Source organism: Sminthopsis crassicaudata, chromosome 3 (genome assembly GCF_048593235.1).
Source record: "Sminthopsis crassicaudata isolate SCR6 chromosome 3, ASM4859323v1, whole genome shotgun sequence".
Taxonomy (NCBI): Eukaryota; Metazoa; Chordata; class Mammalia; order Dasyuromorphia; family Dasyuridae; genus Sminthopsis; species Sminthopsis crassicaudata.
The window spans coordinates 496,045,946-496,060,916 of NC_133619.1; the positions used below are offsets into that span (position 1 = coordinate 496,045,946).

General features: G+C 37.5%; 1 long non-coding RNA gene across 1 annotated transcript in view; it reads left to right on the top strand.

Moving 5' to 3' along the window:
* The window catches only part of LOC141559727 (uncharacterized), a 36,736-nt gene extending 24,127 nt beyond the window's left edge, over window positions 1-12,609 (top strand). The window contains exons 2-4 of the long non-coding RNA XR_012487537.1: window positions 3,675-3,876; window positions 9,707-9,786; window positions 11,275-12,609. This is a non-coding gene — a long non-coding RNA (uncharacterized LOC141559727). The remainder of the gene's footprint in view (window positions 1-3,674; window positions 3,877-9,706; window positions 9,787-11,274) is intronic.
* The last annotated feature ends 2,362 nt before the right edge of the window (window positions 12,610-14,971 follow it).

Below are 14,971 nucleotides of genomic sequence, written 5' to 3' on the forward strand. Positions count from 1 at the left end.
AACCCCCTGAAATCTTCACCCCAGATTAAGAGTTCCTCCTATGGAGTTTGTTCTTCAGTATGTGTATAGATAACTTTAAGTTGTTTTGGGTTCAGATTTGAATAAGAGAAGGAGAGAGGGCTGAATTGCTTTCAGAAAATTACAAAACTCCTTTACTGATCCTTTGATTTGTTTATTCTTTTTTTTTTTTTTAAAGTTGTGTTCAAATTTTTATGATCTCTTTGGAGTACTGGAGTACTTTGCCATTTCCTTTTCTTCTCATTTTATAGATGAGAAAACTGAGGCAAACAGGGTTAAGTGACTTGCCCAGAGTCACACATTGAATAAGTATCTGAGGTTGGATTTGAACTCAGGATGATGAGTCTTCCTGGCTCTAGCACCCTGTGCACTATGGCATTACTTAACTACTCTGGCTCTAGGTTCTTCATTAAAGCAAAGGGCAACCTTTTTATTGTCAACATTTTACCAATGTTGCTATAGAGCTTCCTACATATGATCTCGTGACACCTTATCCTATATAGGAAAGCTGGGCCAGCACTGAGTAGCATCCTGGATAGAGTGCTAGGTTTAGAGGCAGAAATGTCTGAGTTCAAATTCTGTCTCAGACACTAGCTATGTGATTCTGGGAAAGGTGCCTAACATCTACCCAACCTCAATTTCCTCATCTGTAAAATGGTGATAATCATAACATCTACTTCAGAGTTGTTGCAAAAACTAAAATGAGATGAAATTTGGAAAACACTTTGCTAATCTTAAAGAGCTTTGTACAGGTTAGCTGTTACAATTAGCATTAACATGAAATTCTAGCTAGCATCCCATTTCTAACCTGCAGAGTGAGAAGTACTAACAGTGACCTCTGGGGGTCAGCGTAGTCTGCTCAGATTGTTCTTGAGAACCAAGATTAGAATTTGGAGATTCACGCAATTGTTTTCTGGAGAGTCCTGGGTCTTTGGATGTGATGGAAAATACTAACTGGAGGAGGAGTATAGATGAGCTAAAGCAAGTCATAAAGGATAGGGACCAAGCCAAGGAAAAAGGATAGAACTGGGATCAATTGGGAATTGGGTGTGGGGAGAGTATCCCTGATAGTAATAATCAAAAGAACTTCTGGAACAGAGAAATGAAATGAGAAAATAATAGTAGAGAGAGGGTGAAAAACTGACTTCAATGCCACTTGGGAGATCAAATGGGAAAAAAGTTAGAAGGGTGCTTTAAAAATCTATTGCTTTACTAATTTTACAGAAAACAAGAGGACTTAAGGGGAGACATTTTCTGTAGTAGGTGAAGCAACTGAAATTTTCAACCAAGAAAAAGAGGGTCACTCAGTTCAACTATAATTTGTTTCTACAGAACAGCCTTTTTTAACCTCAGGATGCCTTCTTCATCTACATGGCACAAACTAGTGACTTGTTTAATTTCTTTAAAGCATTTGAGGAAGTTGTAATTGATCTATCATCCTAGCCCTGCATTCATTTGAAGATGCTTATTGTGAAAGAATTATTTCCAAAAGGATCTTTGTTCTATGGGGGCTTTCTCCCCCTGCTTAAGCTATTTTCAGGAATGATGCTGATGTTCTTACTCTCTCAAGGACCTACAGAGCAGTTTTAAGATTTGATATGCTATCCTTTTAACTGGGCCTGGTGGAAATAGGACCAGAGCAGATATAAGAATCTACCACTCTTGTCACAGCTACAAGTTGAAACCTGGGGAGTCTAGTCTATGCTTCTGTTTTTATAAAGCACCTCAAATATCCCTCTATAAGTGGTATTTTCTTAGCTAACTCTGCAGTCCAGTTCCTGTTGTTCCAGAAGAAAATCCCCTCAAATGTTCATGTCTGAAGTCTTCTCTCAATACTCTCTTTGATTCTCCATTTAGAAGTGGAAAGTACCTTCCTTACAGTGTTACTATCAAACTCTGCACCGTCCTCTGATTGTCTGGTAAAAGTTGGGGTTCATAGACTTTGGAGGAATTGGAAACCCATTAGGAGCCAATAAAGTTAACCAGGATCTGGGCTTGGGACATTATAGACTGGAAAAGCCATAAAGAATTAAAGTCATAAAGCCCCAGCTCCTTCAAGATTTGCCTCTATCTCTGAGTGTGTATATTGTTGTTTGTCCTTCCTTCTTTAAGGAGACCATGTCATCAGGGAGGAGATACTGTGACATGTACGTGAACTGGATTTAAGGTCGCCTGCCTCACTTTCCCCTCCAGAGCCATCTAGGTCCAGTAGCAAGATATAGATCAAGATGACTGGAGATGGTCTATGTGGCCTAAATTCTACTAAGCCTCAATTTCTTGACCTGAAAAATGGGGATAGTAATACATTAGTGCCTACCTCAAAGTTGTGAAGAAAATAAAACAATAAGTGCTAATTGTTTGGTGTGTACCATTTTTGTTTAATTATTTCAATGTCTTCTGTAAACCTCTCTGTTCTGGGTTGTTGACCTTAGCTTCTGAGTAACTTAGAGCAGAGGTTCTTTACATGGGATCTGTGAACTTTTAAAAAAGCTACTTTATTAATTGTATTTCAATACAATTTCCTTTGCAACCCTTTGTATTTAGTTTTAAGCACATAAAGCACATTATTCTGAGAAGGAAACCTCAGAGGAAGTCACCAGATTGCTCACAGGATTCATCACACACAGACACACAGACACACAGACACAGACACACACACACACACACACACACACACACACACACACACACACACACACAGAGTTAAAACCTCCTACCATAAAGGACATTTATAATAGTTTATTATATACTTATTTTATTTTATTTTAAATAAAAATTTAAATTTAATCTTAAATTTAAATTTAAATCAATTTTTAAAGTAACATTTTTTCCAATTGCATGAAAAGAGATTTTTAAAAAACATTTATTTAAAAATTTGAATTATAAATTTTCTCCATCTCCCTCCATTTCCTCATCCCTAAGATAGTAAGGTTATGTATGTGCAATCAAGTAAAACATATTTTTATATGAGTCATGTTATAAAAGAAGAAACAGAACAAAAGGAAAATAAATGAAAAAATAAAGTAAAAATAGTTTGCTTTGATCTTCATTCACACTCAATTAGTTCTTTCTCTGGATGTTACATTTAATTTAAATCATCCTGGACATAGCACAATTCCTTGGGAAATGGTGACAACATGAGTAAAGATGAGAATGGATGTGTTAATACTGAGGAAAGAGGAAAGGAAAGTGACAAGAATGAAATATTTCATTAATTCCTGAAGTAGTTTCCTCTAGGGGGAAGGAGGGGGAAGAGGGCAAGGTCCATGTGTCTTTAGGGTACTGGCTTCATCATGCTTGTTGCAGGAGGCAGGGAGTGGCTTCTTGAGGCAGATGCAGAGGCACTCAGGGGACATGGGGGCCAGGAGATGTGCGGTGTTATGGGGCCAGTGATTAGGATTCTAACATCAAGTGTTTCCTATTGGAGAGGTGCATATGTTGCTCTCTGCATTTCAGGAATGTAGGATTAGCAGGTCTGTGCCTTTCAGGCTCTGCTCAGTATGCCCAGGGTCTGGGTTGGAGCACATTTGAGCTTGCTGGAGATGTGGGCTTGGGACCCTCTGGAAAGGTGGTGAGCGCATGTTCCTGTAATATTAGAATCCTAGTCCGGCTGTAAACTCAGATCTGACCGACTGTCTATTCTTATCCTCTTGCAGGCTCTGGCAAATCCACAAGGACGGCAAGCAAATAGCTGAGATCCCCCTGTGACTGGAACATACAATAGACCCCTGTTAACTCAGCAGCTTGCATCGCCTGGTGCCCTGCTAAGTTGTTGTCTCATGTCTCCTCCTTGGCTGTTCCCTCCTTTCCTCCATCCCTCCAAGATGTCCCATAGAGAGTGGGACTGTGGATTTCATTGTGAGTGATTGCTGCGGACTGCATTCTGGTTAAATATGGTCACCAAACTCTCTTTGTATAAAATGTGCTACGCTTGGGACAGCAGAATGGAAGGCCAGGGTGGAGATGGGTGATTATTCCACAGTTAGTATTGTGGGAAAAAACGTTGAATTTGGAATTAGAAGATGGATTTAGAATGGAAAAATCATAGGACTTGGACTTGGGTTTGAACCTCAGCTTTACCACTTGCAGATCAAGTGACTGTAAGAAAAACACTCACACTGTCCCCTCCTCAGTTTCTGTAAAATCAGGATAATAATGTTGTTTATTGGGATTGTTGGAGGATATTTTACAGTGCCAGATAAATAGCATGAATTATTATGACTATTGTTGTTAGCAGAAAGGATAGAGGAAGTGAGTGACATGGCCTGGACTTGACCATTCTATATCGTGCATTACTTTTTCATATCTATAAAATATAAAGAAAAATTACCTGGAGAATATTCAATCAAAGCATGGAGCTAGAAATATTTCTAATTAGACATAAATCTGAGACAAGTGGCTGAGCCACTTATAACCTTATGTTCTGAGAGCACGTGGAAAGTAGGGTGAGACTATCCTTTGGCTGGGATGAGATCAGCTGTGTTTCTTCCTGACCTTCACAATAATGGGATTTCAGGGTTTACTTTACTGTCAATAGACAGAATCAGAGTCATTTAAGAGGATCCTTCCTTTGTTTGTCAATAATAATTTTCTAATTGATAATTGAGTTTCCTGATACACTGGCATTTCCTTTAATTAATTTGTTTTGTATTACTTATTGGGGACATTGATTTTCATAAATTTTATAAATTTATAAATATGATGATTAACTTAAACAGGTTAGTAACTGCCCAGTTGGCATGTAGCTGGCAAGGATTCAATCTCCAAATACTGCCCAACATGCTCAAGAGGATGCATCATCCTCTTTGGCATCAGATGTGGTAAGAAAACTGATTCTTGCCGGAGGACCAGACCTTCTGGGGCAGTGATCTTGTCAAGACACAGGAGCCTGAAAGGTCAGTTCTGTTCATGACCTAGATGGGAGCAAAACCACTAGGAAAATCCCATGGATAGAGAAAAGCAAGAAAAACACCTTTGGAACCAAGAATTAAGTGGTTCTCAGGGTTTGAAATAGGACCAATAAGAAGGCTAGGAATACAGAATTTTGGCTAAGTAGAAGAACTTTTGAATAGCTGTAGCTGTCCAAAATGATCATTTTAAGAAATAGTGAGTTGAGTATCATGGGAGATACTCAAGCATGTTGCAGAGGGAATTAATCTTTCTAATTAATGGTTATATTAGACCTCTGAAATAATTTTCAACTTTAAAGTTCTATAATTCTAAAACTGAAGACATCATAGTAAACCTATGACTGATCCCAATACATTCTTAGACTTAAGAAATAAAGAGTTGGAAGATACCTCAGAGTTCACCTAGTCTACCACCTCCTAAAGCATGAATCCCATCTACAATATCCCACATCACCTAAATTATACTTGAAAACCTTCAATGATCAGGGACCTCACCACCTCTTATTATATAGGTTCTTTCCCTCCTCTCCTCCCTTTCTCTCCTTCTCCCTTCTTCTTCCTTTCTTTCTCCTTTCTTCTTTCTTTCTCCCTTCTTTCTCCCTGTAAGGATAAGGTTCTCACAAAACAAGAGAAGGGAATTGTAAGGGTCCTTTAACCTGGCTCCCTAGCCTGGGGTAGCTGAGCCAAGCCAAGATGGGTAGCCGAAAGAGGTAAGGAGTTTGGTAGTGAACACGTGGGTCTTCAGACCAGGTGTTCACTCGGGAACCAACAAGTCAGGGCATCAGTCAGGGCATTATGTGAGTAGGTATAATAAAGGCTTTTAAGATTACACATGGCTGTTCTTGAGTGCGCTACCGGTTATTAAACTATAGATTCAAGAGATTGTGGCCAGAGACCTTTGAAGGCCTCAGAGGAGGCGATCCGGGTAGAGTTGACACTTCAAAGGTCAGTGGTCAAAAGTACTCTGTTGGGCATAGGGTAGACTGGTAATTGTAACTGCTAGGAGGGCATGTTACATCTCCCTTTCTTTTTCCCTTTTTTCCCCTCTCTCATCCTTCCTTCCTTCCATCTTCCCATCCTTCCTTCCTTCTTTCCATCTTTCCATCCATCCTTCCTTCCTTCCTTTCACTCTTTTTTTCTCTTTGTCTCTTTCTTTCCCTCTTACTCTTTTTCTTTCAAGTTTTTCCAGAAGTTTTTTTTTAATAGTGATTTCTTGCTCCAAAAGCTTGAATTTTTGACTTTATCAAGCACCAGATTACTTTAGTCATTTACTTCTGTCTGTTGTGTACCTCTCATCTATTCCACTGAAAACTACTGTATTTCTTTTCCAGTACCAGATTATTGTTTGATGATTACTCCTTTATAATACATTTTGAAATCAGGTACTACTAGGATGTAGACAGGAACTAGGATTAAGAAGGATTAGGAAAGGCTTCTTATAGAAAGTGAAATTTTAGCTGGGACTTGAAGAAAGCCAAGGAGTCCAGGAAAGATGGGAAGGGATAGAATTCGAGGCATGAAGGAGAACCCTTGAAAATACATTGAATCAGAGGAGGTATTGTCTGTGAGTAATAAAAAGGAATCCAGAATCAGTAGTTTCTAGAGTATATCAGAAGGAAAAAGTTTACAAAGGTTGGAAAGGTAGGAAGGGGTAGGTCACGAAAGGCCAAATAGAATATTTATATTTGATCCTGAGGACAATAAGGAACTACTGAAGTTTATTAAATAGGAGTGATATGGTCAGACTTGTGTTTTAGGAAGATCAATTTGACAGCTAAGCACAGGATATCTATAGTAGGAAGAGACTTTCGATGGAGAGATCATCCAGTAGGGTATTACAATAATACGGACATGAATTGATGAGGACTTGAAGTGGGGTAGAAAGAGTAGCAGGGGAGATAGAAGATGTTACCAAAGTAAAATCTACAAGACTGGATATGAGGGAGGAAGTAGTAATGAGAGAAGGTGAAGACATCTAGGTTGTGAGCCTAAAAGACCAGAAGGACAGTATAACCCTTGAAAGTAATAAGGAAGCTAGAAAGAGGGGCAGGTGTGGGAGGAAAGACAATAAGTTCACTTTTGGACATGTTGAGTTTAAGATTATCTATAGGACATTCAGTAAGCAACTAGAGATGTGGGATTAGCATTCAGGATAGATGTCAGGACTAAATAAGTATATTTGAGAATCATCAGCATAGACATGATAATTAAAACCACTGGACCTGATGAGATCATAAGTGAAGTGGTATAAAGTCAGTTGAGAAAGAAGGAAGGCACACACAATTAGCATTTATAACCTGTATAAAGATCCCCAGCAAAAGGCTGGGAAATCTAGACAGAAGAGCATATCAATGAGTGATTTACAGAGTCAGAAGCTTCAGAGAGGTCATGAAGGATAAGGAAGGAGAAAACGTCATTAAACAGATAATTAGAAAATCATTGATAGTTTTAGAGATGGTGGGTTCAGTTAAATGTTGAGGTCAAAAGCCAGATTGTAAAGAATTTTAAAAAAACAAGCCAAAGGACTTTCAAATCATATGATAACAACATGGAGGACTAGAAACTTTCTCTAATTCCTTTGACCTCTCAGACTTTTCCAAAACAGAAAATATACATGAAAGATAAAGCAACTTCAATTGTGTTCATCATTTAGAACATTCAGAATCCCAAAGAAGGCAACCCCCAAACCTATGAGCTCACTCTGAGCTTGCTGATATTCTTCCAACCTCATTATTAGAGAAAGGGCCATACTGCTGTCCTAAGGACATAAAACACTGACTTGTAACAAAACCCAAGATCCCAACACGTGGGTTTGTAACAAAACCCAACTCTACATTCTGGTTTCCCCCTCTTTCTTTCCAGTTCCATGGAGGTCCAGATTCCATGCTGTGGAAGTTTGTTTGGGCTATGGCAGACCATCAACACTTGTGCCATAACTAATTGGGCCTCTGAGAATGTATCAGTGAGACATTCTATGTCTCTAAAGATCTTTGTAGAAAGCCAGAATACAGAAGGAAATGGACAGGATATGTCTGGGCTTGAAATAGAATTCAGTCCCACATTCTGTCCTAGCTCCTTTCAGAGTCTCAGAGACCCAGACTATTGAAATCAACTCTATAGCACCAGTGTGCTCTCTCTCTGAATTTTTAATGCTGGGCCAGAAAACCAAGAAATAGAAAGAGTGGGACAGGATCCAAAACAGGTCCCTCGTGTGTGTGTGTGTGTGTGTGTGTGTGTGTGTGTGTGTGTGTGTGTGTGTGTACTCCACTAAACCAGAAGAAAAGAGCTCAGCTGGGAAAGTTCTGTCCTTTTTAGTGTCACCTGAAGCAGAGACCTACATAACTATGATTTGCTCAGTACAAGGGGCAGCTGAGATCCTTTGAAGTCTAGCCCTTATGGAAACCACTAACATAGGGGAGGGAGTTAGAAAGTGAGCAAAAGGGGAAAACCTGAAATTACCAGAGTTCTTAGGAAGAAGAAAACTCAAATATTTTGAAATTAAGCAGATAAATCAACAGGGAAAACATTAACAGTATAAGGAAATATAGTTTCCAGATCTAGTAAATAAGTTCAGACATCTATGAATAAATATTGCAAAACAAAGGAAAATAATCAACACTTGAGGAGACTGAGAACCCTGTGGAATTTGAGGAGAACATGGAACTGCAACATACTTTTCCTGAGTGATTTAAAAGGAAAAAAATAATTATGAGAGCAAAATTTAGGACCTGCATAAAAAAGTAATGGACAGAATAGAAAAACTGAAATCTGCTATGGCAAGTCTCACTGAAGATACAAAAGAGAGAATAATAGATTAGAAATGCAAATGCACAGAAATGAAAAGCAAGCTAGGAGAAGCAAAAAGTATTTACATTAACAAAAATATGCTTACCATACCAGTAAAACATAATGATCTCAATGACAAGATTCATAGAGACAATCTAAGGATCATAGGACTCCCAAAAGAACCCCAAGACCAAAAAACAATTGCAGAAACTGCCTAGAGGGGAAAGTCTAGAATGGATATCTTTACAGTTTTGATTCCACGAAAAATAAAGAAAACAGAGATTATTAGGGAATAAAAGAGCACAAAAAATAAAATTTAAAAAACCCTCGAAGGAAAAGGACTAATAGAAGAGGAGGAGTTGAAGAAAAAATCTATACCAACTGAGAGGGGAAAAAAAAGAGAAGGGGAAGAATTAAATGATAGAATAAAATCTGGAAAGAGAAAAGAATTAATAAACAAACCTGTAAAGAGAAAGGGGTAACTAACAGGAAGGAGGGGACTAGGGTTGAGAGAAAAAAGAACTAATGGGAATAAAACTACCTTAAAAAAGGAAAAGCTAAAAAAGAGAATAAGTGGAAGAAGAAGCAGGTATTGTAGATAGCTTTATCAAGGAATTTAATGATAAAAGGGAGAGGAAAGCCAGCATGAGAGCTGGTAGGAATAGATAGATCAAATGAAGTTGGTTGTTGCTGTTTAATTTCTTTTTGGGATGGGGAGACATTGGCATGTTGTAAGTAGTAAGTAAAATGCCAGTAGCAAGGTGAGATTGAAGATAGTTGAGTGGGTGGAGATGATAGAGGGGTAATTTGCTTGAGAAGACAGGATGGAATGGATTCACTTGTGTAGTATAGGCTTTCCTCTTGGCAAGGATAACAGCCACTTCTTCATGTGAGACAAGGCAAATGGGAGAGTCAGGGAAAGCATCTAATTTGAGCTGAGAAGGAGGGGAGAAGGTGAAACTCTTGATTAATGACCTCAATTTTTTTTTCAGTGAAATATAATATGAGGTTTTCAGCTGAGAAGATGGAGGAAGGTTTGAAGAGAGATGAAAAATTTGGAAAAGCCACCATGGTGAGTGGGATGGGGGTAATTTGTTATTTTTTCAGTCATTCTTTAGTAATGTCCAACTCATTTGATCCAATTTGAAGTTTTCCTGGCAAAGATACTGGAGTGGCTTGCCATTTCTTTCTCCAAGTAGGTAATTAGAGAGGTACAAAAGAATTGCCTTACTGTTGTGAGTGCCCAGTTTGGATTATACAACACAAATTTGTAGTGGATCTAATTAGTAGTTTTGTGATTTTCTTTTAGTTTCATTCAACAGCACTTGAGTAGGAGCAAAAGAAGTGAATGGTGGAAATAATCCCAGCTGATGCTTGAATATCAGCAATAGGATACGGGGGGAAAGGGACTCAAGAGTCAGAGTAAAGTTGAACTAGTTCATCAGGAGTTCAAGATGAGGAAGGGAGACCAATGCAACCAGAGCAGGGGTTAAGGCTTGGGAGAGAGAACTGAGGGATCAAGGAATTGAAGTTTATGGCAAGAATGAAGAAAAGAGTTTAGAGTTACAGCTCTGTAACTTATGTGTGTAGCTGAAATGAGGTGGAGTTCATGGTCATGAGAAATGAGTAATTTGAGGAACTAGAGGTTAGGGTTTTTGAGAGAGTATCAATATATTTGTTGAATTCCCTTACAATGAGGGCAAGAGTGGGGGAGGAAAGAAAGAAATAACTGAAATAACTGAGGAAAGGAAGAGTCTCCTAAAGGTTGGTAGATAACAATTGCCAGAATTTTGATTGGGTGGTAGATGTAGGTTGAGTGAACTTCCAAGGAAAAGAAGTTACTGAGGAGTGATAATAGGGGGTGAACTTGGAAGTGACAATGGAGAACAATTATTTTTTCCAACACTGCCCTCTCATCCCCCAACTACCTCATGTCTTAACCAGTGAGGGGAGGAGGGAATTAATGAAAGTGAAACCAGTGCTGGAAAGAGGATCTAGCATCTGAAGAAGTTATGTCCTAAGGAAGGAACCAACCAAAAGTTGGAAGGAGTGGGAAAGAAAAATATTTAAGATGAAAGAAATTGTTACCTACAGAACACATATTCCAGAGAGCACAGTGGAGGGAGTGTGGTAGCTTTGAAGTGGGGTGTTGGATAGGGGCAGGTAGAGAGATATGGAGAATAAAGTTTGAATAATAAAAGCTGGGGGTTCCAAATCATTGTAATGGGGAGGCTATAATTATGTGGGAATATGTTAATCAATAAGGAATGAAGTCAAATAAATTATCAACATCCCTAGACAGTGATGTCCTCCCAGGCTCAAGAAATTCAGGTAAGGAGACCATTGTGGAGAGCCAATGAAATGACCCTTAAAGGCAGGAAGTTTTTTCCCTTTTCTTTTTATTAATCTACATTCAAGGATCCTCTTCCAAAGATGGGCACTGTCCAGGTACTCCCTCTTCTTTCTTTGAAAAGATGAATTCCAGAACTCTCAAATTTTAGGTATCTAAAAAGGCACTCCCAAATTGTAAAAGAATTCTCCCTTTTTCTTCTTCTTTTAGACCCCTAACTCTCTAGAATACCATATTATTAAAGAAATACTTCACTACTTCAGCAACTAAGAATCTCCTGGGACCAGGTGGTTGAAAACAAGGACAACTTCAACATTTCTATGACTGGATTCAGAAATTCTCTACTCTACCATTGTCTCTGACCAGAAGGAAAAAAAATACAATGTAACATCAGAGATGTGAGTTTCCCTGGTGATATGTGAACAATGACTATAGATCTATACCTTGACTATATAGAAAGATTTTCCCAGATCCTTCATTTAAAAGGCCCTCATCTCATAATTTCTACCTGTTTGCACTCCTTTGGAGTGCATTATCATGGTCTCCAGAAGCTCATCATCCTGGAAAATCACATCTGGAACTCATATCTTTTCAATGTCTCCTGCTCTTGGAGCCCTCTCCACCTTCCCTCTGATTGGAGAGGTGGTGGATGAACAGTGGAAAGCTCCTTAAAGAGAGTTTTAATAATATACACTGCATTGAGCAAAGTGCCTAACATTGTGAAGTCTTCCAATGACCCCACAGAGAAATCCCAAACTGGAGATATAAACCAATGCTGCTAAAGGCAACCAGAGAGAATTTTTAAAAAAATTAACTTTTGACATTTACTTTGATAAAATTTTTTCTTCTTCCTCCCTTCACCCTTCCCCAAGATGGCAATCAATCTAATATAGGTCATATATAGGTTTTTATTTATTATTTAAAAATTTGTTAACCTGCTAGAATTTTTAAATATCTAACTTAGGGTGGAGTACGAGGAGTTGATCAGCTTTGTTCTCTAATCAACTTGATAAGCATAGAGTGGATAAAGGCTTTTTTAAGGACTGATTGCATCTTCCTATAGTGGTTATGGATATGCCTGGGCAACTCCAGTGAGAAGACTGAAAGACATCCAGTGGGCTGTGGCTGTTCACTGAGGATGAGAACATCTATCAGCAGGAAGAACAAATTGGTTTGGGTTTTCATGGATTATTTAGGGAAGAGCTGGTTAACTCAGGCTATTGTTAGAACCATTCTTTTGTGATAGATATAAAAGGGGGACTTCATGGCAGTGCTTTTTCCCCCCCTTTTTTTCAGAAAAGATTCAAAGTGAGCTGAGTACAAGTCAGAGACTAGAGACCTGGGAACAGACCTGAGTCCTTGGAAGTGTCTGCACTTTGGCACAATCTTCCAGTGATTAAAGCCTTTCTATTCATCCCTAGAGATGACAGCTATGCTCTGGTAGCTTGGAGCCGTGTGTGTGTGTGTGTGTGTGTGTGTGTGTGTGTGTGTGTATGTCTATGTCATTAAAAACTCACATGCTGGATTCTTGGAGACAATAGTCTCATTCAGCCCTGGGACCAAATCATGAATCCATTCAATCCCAGTAAACTTCTCCTTTTCAAATAAATTATTATAACTCTCTAATTCTATCTTGCCTCAGTTTCTCAGTCATTACAATAGAAATAATAAAAGATTCTACTGTTCCTATTATTTACTATAAAAGAGAATTTGATTTTGAAGAGAAAAATACCACTTTTAAGGCTTTCCTCTAACAAGGTGTCTCCCATACATAATAATAAAGTTCATTAGGAAGAACAAAAAGTCAAGAACATTAAAGGAATCAATGAAAAAAATATGAACAAAGGTAGTCTACTAGTACCAGATGTCAAATTGTATTACAAAGTAGTAATCATCAAAATAATATGCTACTGGCTAAGAAAAAGAAGGGTGGAATAAAAGGAGGAATACAATACATATCAGTATATGACATTAGTAATGTAGTTTTTGACAAACATAAAAAAGCAAAATTTGGGGATAAGAACTCAATGTATGATAGAAATTACCAGGAAAAATGGAAAGTAGTTTGGAAGAAACTGGATATGGATCAACATCTCACACTGTATATAAAGATAAGGCTGAAATGGGCATATGATTCAAATACAAAGAGTGATATCATTGGTAACTTTGATTACATTAAATTAAAAAGGGTTATGCATGAACAAAACCAATGCAGCCAAGATCAGAAGGAAAGCTAGAAACTGGAGAAAAACTTTTACAATAAATTTTTCTGATTAAACCCTCATTTCTCAAATATACAGAGAATTAAAGGATATGAACAGTTAGTTTTCAGAAGAAGAAATTTAAGTTATCATCATATTTAAAATGCTCTAGGTTACTACTGATTAGAGAAATCCAAATTAAAACAATTCTAATACCATCTCACACCTGTAAAATTGACTAATATAATGAAGATATGGGAAATAGGAACATTAATGCACTGTTGGTGGAATTGTAAACTGATCCAAGTATTGTCGAGAGCAATTTGGAACTATGACCAAAGGACTATGAAACTGTGCATATTCTTTGACTCTGAAATAACATTAGTAGATTTATATCCCAGAGAGATCAAAGAAAAAGGAAAAGTACGAACAAAAATTTTATAGCATATATATATATGCTGTATATATGTATATATAGTAATAGATATAGTATATATGTGTATATATATATATGTATATATATATTAGTGGCTAAGTATTAGAAACTGAGAGGATGCCTGCCAAATGGGAAATGGTTGAATAAGATATAGTATATGGTTATTACAGAATACTATTGTTCTATAAGAAATGATGAGTAGGATGGTTCAGAAAAAATCTGGGAAGACATATGAACTGATACAAAATAAAGTGAGCAGAATCAAGAAAACATTGTACACAGTAGGAGCAATATTTTAATACATTCAACTGTGAACGACAGCTATTCTCAACAATACAATGAACTAAGACAATTCTGAATAATTTATGATGAAAAATAATATCTACTTTCAGAGAAAGAGCTGATGGAATCTGAATGTAGATTGATGCTTACTTTTCTTGCTATATTTTTAAAACTGTTTTCTTTTGTAACATGGCTAATGTAGAAATATATTTTACATGACTGCCTGTGTATAATCTGTATAAAATTGCTTGCCTTCTCAAGGAGAGTGGGGATGGTGAAGAGAAAGAATTTGGAACTCAGACTTTTTAAAAAAGAATGTTAAAATGGTTTTTATATCTAATTTAATTTTTTTAAAAAAGATGCAACTGACAAGGTTTCGTGACCTCATGGTTTCCAGTTTACATTAGTTTCACAACACAATAGTTCATCCTTCTATTTTGCCTAAATCATTTTTTATCCCTTGTTCTGTCCTTAGAGAAAATGGAGAATAATTAGTCACCATGACAATAATTACCATCTCTAAATGATAGATTACTGTTTGAATGAAATTATTGTTAGGAAGAGTTAATTTTGACTCCATAGTTGACTGTTGAAATTATAGCTGAGACATCAAGGTGTTTTGGAGACATCTTAAGTGGTTCAGAATCTGGAGGGGAGAAAGGAATGGGAAGCTGTCACCAAAGTTAGTAAGAAGCAATAGAAGAATTAAGGAAGGAAAGAAGTATGGAAGGAAGGAAGGAAGAAATGAAGGGACAGAAGGAAGGGACTGGTAGAAGAAAGGAAGAAAGGACAGAAGGAAGGAAGGAAAAAAGAATGGTAGTAATAAGGCAAAAAGGACAGAAGACAAGGACAAATATACAAGTAGGTGAGGATAAATTCTAATTAAAATGAATAAGGAAGAGTAGCAGGAAAAAAGATACTAAAGAGAGCGGATGGAGGACAAGGAAATGCAATATGCAACAAGATATAGAAAGATACATTTCCCCTT